This window comes from Hemibagrus wyckioides, linkage group LG02 (genome assembly GCF_019097595.1).
Source record: "Hemibagrus wyckioides isolate EC202008001 linkage group LG02, SWU_Hwy_1.0, whole genome shotgun sequence".
NCBI classification, from domain to species: Eukaryota; Metazoa; Chordata; class Actinopteri; order Siluriformes; family Bagridae; genus Hemibagrus; species Hemibagrus wyckioides.
The window spans coordinates 2,643,274-2,655,641 of NC_080711.1; the positions used below are offsets into that span (position 1 = coordinate 2,643,274).

Sequence of the window (12,368 nt, forward strand, 5' to 3'; positions counted from 1 at the left end):
TGTCAATGCAGTCAGTGCAGGAAAGACCAGATTTTGTGTGACGGTACCAGCAGTATACTTGTAATAAATAGATATAAATAAACCAGTGAAAAATAAATTGAACATTTGAATGAATATACATCTGAGTGTAAACAGTGAATTCGATTAAATATACAAATATATTCTAAGGTGCAAATAAACATGAAAATAAATGTAAACATTCAGAAGTTAAATGCAAGACAGCATGTACGATAGCAGCAGTATGACAGTAGTGCAAAAAAGACTGTAAAGTATAAAAGTGCAAACAGTGTCAGATTTAAATAGTTTGTGCATGTAATGTTGAACATGTAATTTTTGAATAGGTGTCTGTAAACAGTTCCATGTGTATATAATTTTGCTGACAGTACAAAGTGTGGCTGAACTGTAGTTTCAGAGTTCATGAGTAGGTGCGGGAGGAGGGAAATAAAGCATGGAGTTCAGCATCCTGACAGCCTGATGGATAAAGCTGTTAGGAAGTCTTGTGGAGTGAGCCTGGAGGCTCCGGTACCTTCTCCCTGAAGGCAGGAGGCTGAAGTGGAGGTTTAACGGGTGCGATGCTGATGGCTCTGCTAGTGAGGCAGGTGTGGAAGATGTCCACAAGGGAGGGCAGAGAGACACTCATGATCTTGCTGGCTGCATTCACTATGCATTACATAGTCTTTCGACAGGAGGCCGTGCAGCCTCCATACCACACAGTGATGCAGCTGGTGAGAATGCTTTCAATGGTGCCCCACTAGAAGGAGCACATAGTAGGAGGTGGGACACATGCTTTCTTCAGTTTGCAGTGAAGTAGAGGCAAAACTGAGCTTTCTTGGCTAGCGATGTGGTGTTCATCGTCCAGGAGAGGTCCTCAGAGATATGCATCCCTAGGAACCTGGTGCTGTTCACTCTCTCCACTGCAGCACCGTTAATGGTTAGTGGGGGGTGCTGTGGTGGTCTTCTTCTGAAGTCAATGACAATTTCTTTGGTCTTCCCCACATTGAGGAAGAGATTGTTGTAGGTACACCACTGGACCAGTCGACTCACCTCGCTCCTGTAGTTGGCCTCGTTGTTGTTGGTGATGAGGGTCACTACAGTCGTGTCGTCTGCAAACTTGATGATGTGGTTGGTACTGTAACTGGGTACATAATCATGGTCAACAGGGTGAAGAGCAGCAGGAGGTTAGATGCTTAGATGTTTTTTCCGCTGACTCGTACATTTTGTGGTCTCTCTGACAGGAAGTTACCTGCACCCAGTTACAGAGTGGGGAGTTGAGTCCCAGGTGTCTTAGTTTGTTTATGATAGTTTAAAAATTTGGGAAAGTTTGGGATAATTGTGTTAAAAGCTGTGCCGCATGTGCCGCATGATCAGTCACTCGAAGCACTTAATAATGATGGGGGTCAGTGCAATGGGCCAGTAGTCATTTTGCCTGTATGGGTGCGGCTTCTTCGAGACTGGAATTATTGTGGTGGCCTTGAAACTCTGGGCCACTGCTTGACTCAGCAAGATGTTAAAGATGTCAGTTAGTACATCCTTGAGTTCTGCAGTGCAATTCTTTAGAACATGACCAGGTATGTTGTCTGTTCCGGCTGCCTTGCATAGGTTGATCCTCAGGAAGGTCTTTTCCACATTGACTGGGGTCAGACACACAGCCTGTTCGTGTGGGAAAGGTGAGATCTTCTGTGCCTGTGTGTTGTTGTAGAGAATTGGGCACTCATTAGGTCATTGCCACTGCTTATTGGATCAAGGATTCACTGTGATGATCTTTCATGGCAAATATTTATTATATTGAAAGATATTGGCTCCTATCCACTCATGTGAAAGTCTAGCTTATCTTGACCTGAAAATTTCTAAGCACCATCAGAGGTTGAAAGAAGTTTTCCCTAAGCTGAAACTGACACCAAAACACCATTTTCTCGAGCACTATACTGCTCTGATAGAAGCCTTTGGTCCTCTAGCAGGAGAATGGACTGCTTCAAAGCCAAACATAGGATTTTAGGAGTAGTCAGGTTCATGGGTAACTTCAAGAATGTCTTGTTGTCACTTTCAACATAGCATCAGATGATGATGGCCTACCATTGGCCGAAACATAAAAGTATGTCTGCCCTAATTGTCAGCAAAGTGTTGTCTGTGCCTTTGGAAGTACTAGATGCTAGAATTCAAGATTCTGTTAAGTAAGTGTTCCCTCAGCTAACCAGCATACAGTTGCTGTAACATACTATGGGATACGATATTCTGCTGAGAGATTATACTCACCATGATTTTGGAAACCAATCTCTACTTCATTGTGAAGAAACTCACTGCCTGGTACCTGCAGCATTTTAGGTCTTTTCTGTTAGAAAGCAGTGGGGAATTGATTCTTGTTCATCACCATAGCCTTCAAGAACATTATCCATTGACATCCTATATTATGGAGGGAAAGTGCATGGTTACACTGAAATGGCATATTTGTTGGAGTTTACCATAAAAGTAAGTAGCTTTATTGCTAAGACAACTGCATTTGTGCAAGACAACTGTAATTATGTGAAAACTTTCAAGCTTTATAACATTTGCATTTTTAAAGTAGCACAGTCTGCCATATCAATCACCAACACAGTTTCAGTGTCAGTTTTTTTTAGGCAATCAAACATGGATTCAGCAGCCCTCAGGGTAATCTTTGACCACAGGATAGAGAATCTAACGCTGCCATCTGGTCCTTGGAGAAGTTACACTTAGCTATCAAGCAGGTTTTAAATATTACAGATGAAATCAGTCTTCAGTATATGGATTCAGATTTTGAGGACGACTTCACTCTTCAATCCACTACTCGAATTCAACACAGATCCACCATAAAGGTTGTGACAGTCACATCAATAGTTCTTACTGTGTTTCCACCCAATGAAAGTTTCACTGGCTGTGATATCACAGAGCAATCCCTTGATATTACCTCCTCCACACGTACTACCATACATGACTCCTCTGATGCATCAGATTCCTCTGCAAGCACAGTCATCCTGTCTCCGAATAACAGCTCAGAAAGGAAGGATGGACTGTCCAAAGGACATTGTAATTGTTATCAAGGGGTGAAAGTTGTTACAAGCCTTGAAGGTGTTCCCAGGGCTTGCTGTGTCCTCCTTGGTTTGACATATGCACTGAATCCCCATTAATCCAGGCATCTAAAGTATACCTTTGAGGTACTTCAGAAACTTTTCTTGGAGCTGGATGCTTCAAAGCTGTCAAACAGAGTCCAGTCACTCAGGTCTGAATTGCTGTCTTAAAACAAGATGGTGGTGTCTGTTCTGTGGTTTCATGTTGCCAAAGACCTCATATATTTGAACATTTTGTGCCTAGAAAGAGAGAAATGGCAAAAAAGTTGTTCTGCAAACTAGAACTGTTCTAATCTCATGTGAATAAATACACAATATACGCATACAGAGAGGAGGTGCAACATCTAACAGCCTGGTGCAGAGCCAACAACCTCTCCCTGAACGTTGACAAGACCAAAGAGATGGTTGTTGACTTCAGGAGAGCACAGAGTGACCACTCTCCGCTGTCCATCGACGGATCCTCGGTGGAGATTGTCAAGAGCACCAAATTCCTTGGTGTCCATCTGGCGGAGAACTTCACCTGGTCACTCAACACCAGCTCCATCACCAAGAAAGCCCAGCAGCACCTATACTTCCTGAGGAGGCTGAGGAAAGCCCATCTCCCTTCCCCCATCCTGACTGTGTTCTACAGAGGGACCATCGAGAGCGTCCTGAGCAGCTGCATCACTGCCTGGTTTGGGAACTGCACCGTCTCGGTTCGCAAGACCCTTCAGCGGATAGTGAGGACAGCTGAGAAGATCATCGGAGTCTCTCTCCCCTCTATCACAGACATTTACACCGCACGCTGCATCCGCAAAGCCAACAGCATTGTGGCTGACCCCACACACCCCTCACACACACTTTTACACACCACACACACCCCTCACACACACTCTTACACACCACACACACCCCTCACACACACTCTTACACACCCCACACACCCCTCACACACACTCTTCACCCTCCTGCCATCTGGAAAGAGGTACCGGAGCATTCGGGCCCTCACAACCAGACTGTGTAACAGTCTCTTTCCTCAAGCCATCAGGCTCCTCAACACCCTGGACTGAACTGTTCTACACTCTCTCACACACACACCCAGGACTGAACTGTTCTACACTCTCTCACACACACACACACACACACTCAGGACTGAACTGTATACTAACTCTCTGTCTCTCACACACAGATACACACACACTCTCTTGACTGTGTGGACGCACAAACACGCACACACATAATTTATACTCTTCATTACTTACTGCACTACCTCTACCTGTCATCCGCTGCTATAGTTATATTTATGTTTATTTCTATTTGCACTACCTCAACCGCTGCTGTGTATTTTTGCACAATTTTTTGCACAATACTTTTTTTACATCATTTCACTTTATCTTATCTTATTTCACTTACATTCCATTACACATGTTCTTTTCTTTCTTTTTCGGCGCTAAGTGTCCTGTGTTCTTTTGTGTTGTCTTTCTTGTATTTATTGTCTTTTGCACTGTCTTGTCTATGCTCTGTTTGCACCTAGCTGCACACTGTGCACTTTACGTGGCTAAGACAAACTTCTGTCCTAGCTCTGTGGTGTTGTTTTTATGTTGAACTTTGTTCTTGTATGTTTATGTAGCACCAGGTCCTGGAGAAATGTTGTTTCATTTCACTATGTACTGCGTCAGCTATATGTGGTTGAAATGACAATAAAGCTTCTTTAATCTTGAATCTTGATTGAATCTTGAAACAACATGTTGGTAAAGAGAAGTGATGTTTGATCTGTCATTGTGATTGTGACCAACAAAAAAAGCAGCTTCTTCAAGTGACTGTTCATTGGACACTAGAGTCAAGTTGATTAGGGGGTGCAATTTCTTACTGGCCTTGAAGGTGTTCCCAAGGCTTGCTGTGTCTCGCTGATTTAAAATGTGATTGAGATTTATTAAATCCAGGTTAACTAAGTACTGCTGTTCAAATCTACACTGTTTTAAAATGAGATGGTTATTGGATTAACTAAGTCCAGTTCTTCAAATCTACAGTTTTAAAGTGAGATGAAAGTGTTAGTAGTAGTTTCTACAGTGGTTCAATGTTGCTGAAATTTTAGTCAAAAAAGGGGGTTTATTTAAAAAAAAAAATGTAACTGCATTGTGTGTTTTAAACAATCTGTACCTAAAAAGAAACTTTGTTCTGGAGATTTTAATTTATGTGCTTTAGAAGGTATTGTGGGTTAAAAAAAACAGTTAATTCTGTTGAGAAACTAGTGAATGTTCATTACTAGCTTCCACAGCTGGGATATGTGAAGAAAAGAATTCCACTGTGCTGTAATATATGTGTGGTGATAATAAAGTCTTCATGCTCTCAGTTCTTGGGTTAAATCAAAACTATTCCTTTAAGTAGTATTCATTAACAGTGCTCCAATTAAAACAATATGTTTGGTTAAATTTTACTTAATTTTTTGTGTGCTATTTGCATCTACCTAATTTGAATGGCTAATTTTTAAGGAGCTCATTTGAATAAATCTTACTTCTCAATTGTTGTTGAATTTTATTAATAATATTGCTTGTAATCTGTTGCCACAGTTTTATTGAGTAGATGCAGTGTATTTATCCCTTTTCAAGAACTTATTTGTTGATTGATGTAACTTTCTTAGAAATATGCTAATATACTGAAAAGTTCAGAACAAACTCAATAAACAGAGAGTCTCAGACTATGTGGCAGAAGGGGGCAAAGCTGAGCTTATGAAAGCGAGTATCAAAGAGAACAAAGACCTTCAGATTGGGTGTGGATTCATTCGTGGTGTTTCATTGCCACACTGCAAACCCCGGCAAGTTAAGATAACTCAAAAGTTTTGAGGTAATAAGTTTCCTCAATTTTTTATAAGTAGATAAACTTAATTGTTTTAAATTAAGTACACTTAATACATAAGAACAGATTAACTCAAAATTATTTATTTGAATAAACTTTTTTTGTTCATAATAAATAAGCTCAATTAATTCAATTTATCCAAAATTAAAGATATTACATGTTTGTTATATATTTTTAAGTATTCAATACTTACAGTTTTTAATTCCCTAAAAATAAAATTTTCATTAATTAAAAATAAAAAAAACTTAAGAAATATTACCTCAAAATTTACATTCAATAAGAAAATCTCATTCTTAAACATTAGAAATGAAGAGACTTTTCAACTCCATATGCAGAAGCAAATGTTTTACTTTGCAACAGGAATTCAATATTTCAATCAAAAGGAGCATTCAATCTTCATGAATTAACATCTTGCCATTAGCTTTTGAAAAAAATAAAAAATAAATAAAGTGACACAATATGTAGAAATTCTGGAAATATACAACAGAATAGTTTTCTGCCCATGTATATTTGACAAAAATCAAATATACATGAACACAAAAAAATCTGTTTTCTGAAAACTTTGAAAACCTGAGCTCAGTTACAATATACCGTAACTGTATTAGTCAAAACAAGTGAAATAATAATCGATGAGTAAAAATCTCTTACTCATTTTTTTTTCCTGTGTCATGGAATACTTCAAAACTTCTATATTTCAAATCTTCAAATATTTAAACAGAACATTGCCATATTAGTCACAACTGGAAAAAAGAAAAAGAAAGAAAGAAAATGAAGTGTACAGGGATCGTACATTCACATCTCTTACTCCTTTATCAGTAGATCATTTTTAAGGCTTAGCAATCGGGGTGTTAGTGGCTTTGAGTCATCTAAGCCCAGTAACACTTTTTGAATGAAGTTGAAGGTGTGAGTCAGCTCTTTTGGATAATCCAGATGTAATGCATGTATCATGCCAAATATCAAAAGAAAAGCATCAGACATCCTGGAAATGTCCCTCAGAATAATGTCACCTTCCAGCACAATAGCGATCCCAGCAGGGTCAAACTGAACAGTGGACCTTGAGTCTCCATTCACCATGCTTAGAAGAGCTACAGCTGAATCTGCAATGTCTGGCTCTTCCATCTCTTCAGTCTAAAAAACATGAGGGAACTTCATGAACATAAGCAGATAAATAATTTTATAAGTCATATGAGATACATAAAACCTACATTCCACGTCTTGAAAAAGACAGAGTCATCTTCACGCAAGTAAACAGGGAGAGCTCGAAGTGCAGCTGTACGTCAAGGAGCAAAGTGCTCCTGTAAAATAAGTATTAGAGGTGCAAAAGAACAGAGAAAAAGTAGTGATAAAGGACAGGTGACAATGGGAAATACATTTAAAGTGACAGAATTCAAAGCTTGCAGTGTTTCCTTATGAAGAGAAACTTGTGACCATTAACCAATTAACATACTATGATTGTAATTAACATTCAAATTTACCAGAAGATCATAGGCATTAAATATGCTTCTCAATGCTTCTGCTATCTTGCCAGTGCGGGCAGCCTTCTGCCTGTAGACAGCCATGAGTCGAGGAGTATGTTTGTCCAGCTCTGCATAGAACCTGTTCTTCAAGTTGATATTCGTTATTCTATGAAATTCTGCAGAAATCTGCAAGCAAGCATAGAGACAAAACATTTAAAAATATATGTTAAACAAGAAAACAAATGAAACGGGCATTTTATTTAAGAAAAAGGAACTGAGAAAACTACCTGAGACTCCAGCTGAAGTGCAGGCCACTTTTCCAAAAAGTCCTTCACTGGTTGTGATGGGTTATCTACAACAATCTGTTTGCGACGCAGAGCAAATGTAGTTTGCATGAGTCTTTAGCCCATGACTTCTTTCTGCTTTGGACACTTCCTCAACAATTTGCAATCTTAGCTGTTCCAGGCTTTCAGCATTCTCTCGCCTTGGAAAGTTTGGTAGGTAGTTTACCTCAGCTCGACGAGCTCTTTTGATGTTGGAGTGGGGAGGCTCACTCTCTGGGTTACTTTGGCTTCTCTTCCCCGAGTTTACAGCCACCTCTTCACAACCAGATCTGCTGAGTTTTGTGCAATAGTTGCCCATCTTAAACTTTAAACTTGTCTTCCAGCCATACCATCCACACTGACTTCCTGGTTCTGTGAGGCATGGGTGCTTAGAAATAAGAGCCTCTGCTGCTTTTGCAACTTCTTTGTCACTGGGGTAAGCCTTGAAGCTGTGCATTGCCTTGGCCATATTTTCTAGAATGTCATGTTTTTGGCCTTTTGTTAATTTTAAAGACCTTCTGCTGTTTTCATAGACTGCATTTCCAGCTTCTAGTCTGTACTCAACATCATATGAAAATCGAGGAACTGGGAACACGTCAGGCCAACTCTGCATGCGTTCCAGGGTATGAGGGAGTATTTCAGTGTCTGAAGTTGCAGCTGAGCTGGCATCACTCTCAGATCTGTGTATTTTTAATACAGCCTTCTCTGGAAGTTCTGAAATGTCTGTTAGAAAGCAGAGTTGCCCCCCAAAATCTGGGTCTTCATATTGGAGGCTGAAATCAAAATCAAGACGAGGTCTGAATTTCTCTCTAATCGCTGTAATCAGCTCTTCTACTGTAGTTGGGCGTGTAGAAAAGGTCATCTTGTGGGCAATGTCAGAAGCAATATAAACTCTCAATAAAAGTTTCTGGCACTCCACCATCTAGGAGACCAATACAACAAGATAAAAAGTGAGGTTAAACAAATAGTTTTCAACAAGATGGACTGTACGTGGATTTCCAAATAATGTAGAAATCTGTACCTTATTGTAATGGTAGAAATCGCTTTGACATCAACAGCAACTGGCCTTCTATAGTGTACGCAGAAAGGGGGGATGTGTCACTTAAATCCGCTATTGCTTTAACAGATATATTACCTAAACACAGATTAAAGGCCCTTAGGTGTTCAATATAATGGGATTTGTGCTCCCTGCTCAGGAAGGCCACATGATCGTTCACAAGGAGGATTGATTCAGTTTTACAAAACTGAGGTAACCCTGCTTCAAAACCAGCCACAAAAAAATCCCCAGTACAAATATTCGTCCCATCAATTGTGATTCTAGATGCACAGTATATAGTGTTACTATCAGCCTTCTGTTCAACATACTGTTTTGCCACTTCAGGTAGTGTTGAAACTAAAACAGATGTAACAGTTGATGCCTGCAAATGTGGTTTGAAGAATGCTGGAGCACTTAGATGATATGCCATCATATGCTGGTGTCTGCTTGCCAGTGTCTTTAACACATTTTTAAAGTTTTGTGTATCATGAACAACCTTTTTAAAGAAGCGGTGTTTGCCTTCAAAACGCATGGTCCATAAATGTACAAGAGTTCCAAAACATCTGATCAGCTCTGGGTAATGTTCAATGTAGTGATGCTTTGGCCGAAGCTTAAAGTCTGGAAATACTTCAAGAAGACTTTGTCTGTGGTCCCTAATTTTACTCTGTAGATACTGAATCATCTCTTCAGTAAATGTTGGGGACAGCACTAACTCCACAATATCTTTCAATTCCATTAATACTGCCCATGCACCATCTCCCTCAGGTACTGCACTGCCAACCATAAATGGAAGCAGTCGAAGTAATGCAGCATTTTCATGCCCATTACCACCTATTGTCATTTTTGTGGTATATGTTTTGGAAATTGGCTTTGGCTTATCAGCCTTGTCTGTATGTTGATATGGGAATGTTTCTATTTTCCTGTTCAAATAATCAAGTGTGAAGTGTTTCAGACGAATCATTTCCTGAATGCACAAAGCCAACTCTAGTGGCACAATACCTTCAAGGAGGTCATGGAGAATATCAGGGGGGAAGCCAGTGATGGGATGAAAATACTGCAGCTTTTGTTTTAAGATACAGTCTCCTTTCACACCACAACTACTTGCCCCATTTGTACTCAAGACTTTCTGGACATGCAGATCATGACTTAGTTTAGTTCTTAGACTGAATTCACCCTCAGCAACATCATGCAATTGAAACTGGTCTTGAGTGGCCAGACAGAATCTGCAAACATACTCAGAACGAAATGACTGTACAAAGCCTGCCAATCCGTGAGCTGCAAGATTATCTGCTGCAACAAAAAGAACAGTACCTTTAACAGACTGACCAAGAGATTCAATGAACACACCATCTTGTTCTAATGTACCTATGTCTTGCAACAAAGGGCCAAAAACACTTTCATAGCCACATTTCTGGACAACAGGAACTTTACACAGCACTGCCAGCTGTATCACATGCAAAGCTGATCGGTATTTGCTAGGTAGATCAGCAAGTACCCAATACACTGAACAGAGTTTGTGTATTTTCCTTGAAGTGCCTAACGGATTTGCAACTTCTATCTCATCAATATAAAACAGCAGTGGCAATTTAAACTCACCTGATGCTAACAACAGCTTATTTTCTTGAAAATACAAACCATCACGATGGCTTTTGTATTGACTGGATTGTGGAGAATGTGCTTCTTGTATTTGGTCAAATATATCAGTATGTTTGAACAACAACTGAATCATGGGAAGTATAGGAACATATACAGCTGTGTGCCCAGGTGCTACAACATACTGAAACGGCATAACCATGGGGTAGTTTCTCTCAATAAAGGTTTTCCGCCGCTTATTTGAAGATAATTCTGCTCCTTTAGCAGTTGCACTGACAAAAACATTACTGTCCATAACAACACAAACAATTTCATCAAGAGCAGCTTCACTTACAGTATTGCAATGTCTCTGTAATACGCCATTTACCGCCTCTCTCAGCAGAGGTCTTGACAAAGAAAACAGCTGAGACAAATGTTCTACTATTTCCTGCGTAGCTATATCTGACACATGAAGTATAGCCTGCATCTTCAAAAACAGAGAGGCTAAATTGTGTTGTAGTTGCACTTTTAATTGGCCCATGTCACACTGAATATCATCAACAACATTCAACATATCTGTGATCTCAGACTGTGTAGGATCCTCATACACAGGCTCTGTGGCTACAGAACTGACATCATCTGCAGCAACTACATCATCAAAAAGATCTACCCAAGTTAAACTAACATCTATTCCATGGGCCCTGCTTTTGTGAGCATTAAATGAGGAGTAGACATTTGTGCTATACCTACAATTCTTATATGGGCATATCACCATTTCATGAGTTTTCAAATGCCCTCTTAAATGGCCGAAGAGAGTTTTCTCTGAAAAAGGTTGCTTGCACCCACATAAAGGACATTTGTACACCAGCTGGACTCCTGGACATGCATGCATCTTATCCTTCTCATTATGAAATCGTGATACATGAATTTTCAGTGCACTGAATGAAACAAATGTGCAAATGCATGAGTCATAGAGACAAGGTAAAGGGCTAAGCTTTGAAAAATGGCTATGTTGCAATCCACAAAGTAACTGTGCTCGGGTAAGTGACGAGTAATCACATAACTTGCGTTTTCCAATCCATCATTCAAATCCAAATCATGAAAATGACCAGAGACAAGAACACAATAAGTTATGCCAACCTCAGAAATCAACTGGAGTTTTATAATTTGCTTTTGGTCATTAGCAATATATATTCACCGACAAATTTTAATTTTACTCAGTATGCTCTGGCCTTACAACCCGAACATAAATTAATATAATGTCAAAGATATACAAAAACGAGGTACATTTGGCATGATTACAACTAATTTAATTCCAAACATCGGTAAAAGTAGGAGTGAACAAAATCATTGACCTTTTTTTCCTGGAACTGAAAAGCTTCATGACAAGTAACCGCGATAACCAACAGGGCCACAATGTCAGCAAATATAACAAGTCTACCCCTAAATCATGGTTAAATTTAGTTCACCCATAATACACAGCTAACAAAAATAACATTACAACATGTAAACTGTTCCTGATAATACAAATAATCTAGGTCTATTAGTAAGAATGTTTTGTAAAGTAATTACCAGATTATAACTGCTAAACCACCCGCAGCAACCACGGAAACGATGGCCAATATTATTTCCAGAGAAACGTGTTGAGGCAATGACTCCTGCAGGACCGACCGTTAAAAAATGGCGGGTTTCCAAATTCAAATACGCGTGCGCGTTTTCAAATCCGCTGTTAATTATAGTACTTTATGTAAAACAATAAATAATCTGACATGGCACAATAGTCTAAATGTTTCTCTCTTTCTATAGTACTATAAGAAATTTTTTACCTATATGTTTTAAAATTTAAATAAATTGCATTTGCAATTCAAGACTCTTTTTCTTCGCATTATTTTATAAATAGAATGCCATAATGCAACCCGTGAATTAAAGACAATTATTCTCTGTTTTTAATAATAATAATAATAATAATAATAAGTCTGGTAATGAGATTACATCATTTCGAAGTTATAATTAAAATTTTTGAGTTGAATGGCTTCAACTATTTTATTTGAGTTACTGGACG

At 39.2% G+C, this 12,368-nt stretch overlaps 1 protein-coding gene across 1 annotated transcript in view; it reads right to left on the reverse strand.

Annotated features, from left to right (window-relative positions):
• Positions 1–12,368, reverse strand: part of LOC131369888 (deleted in malignant brain tumors 1 protein-like) — an 87,415-nt gene that overhangs the window by 38,080 nt on the left and 36,967 nt on the right. The window lies entirely within an intron of this gene.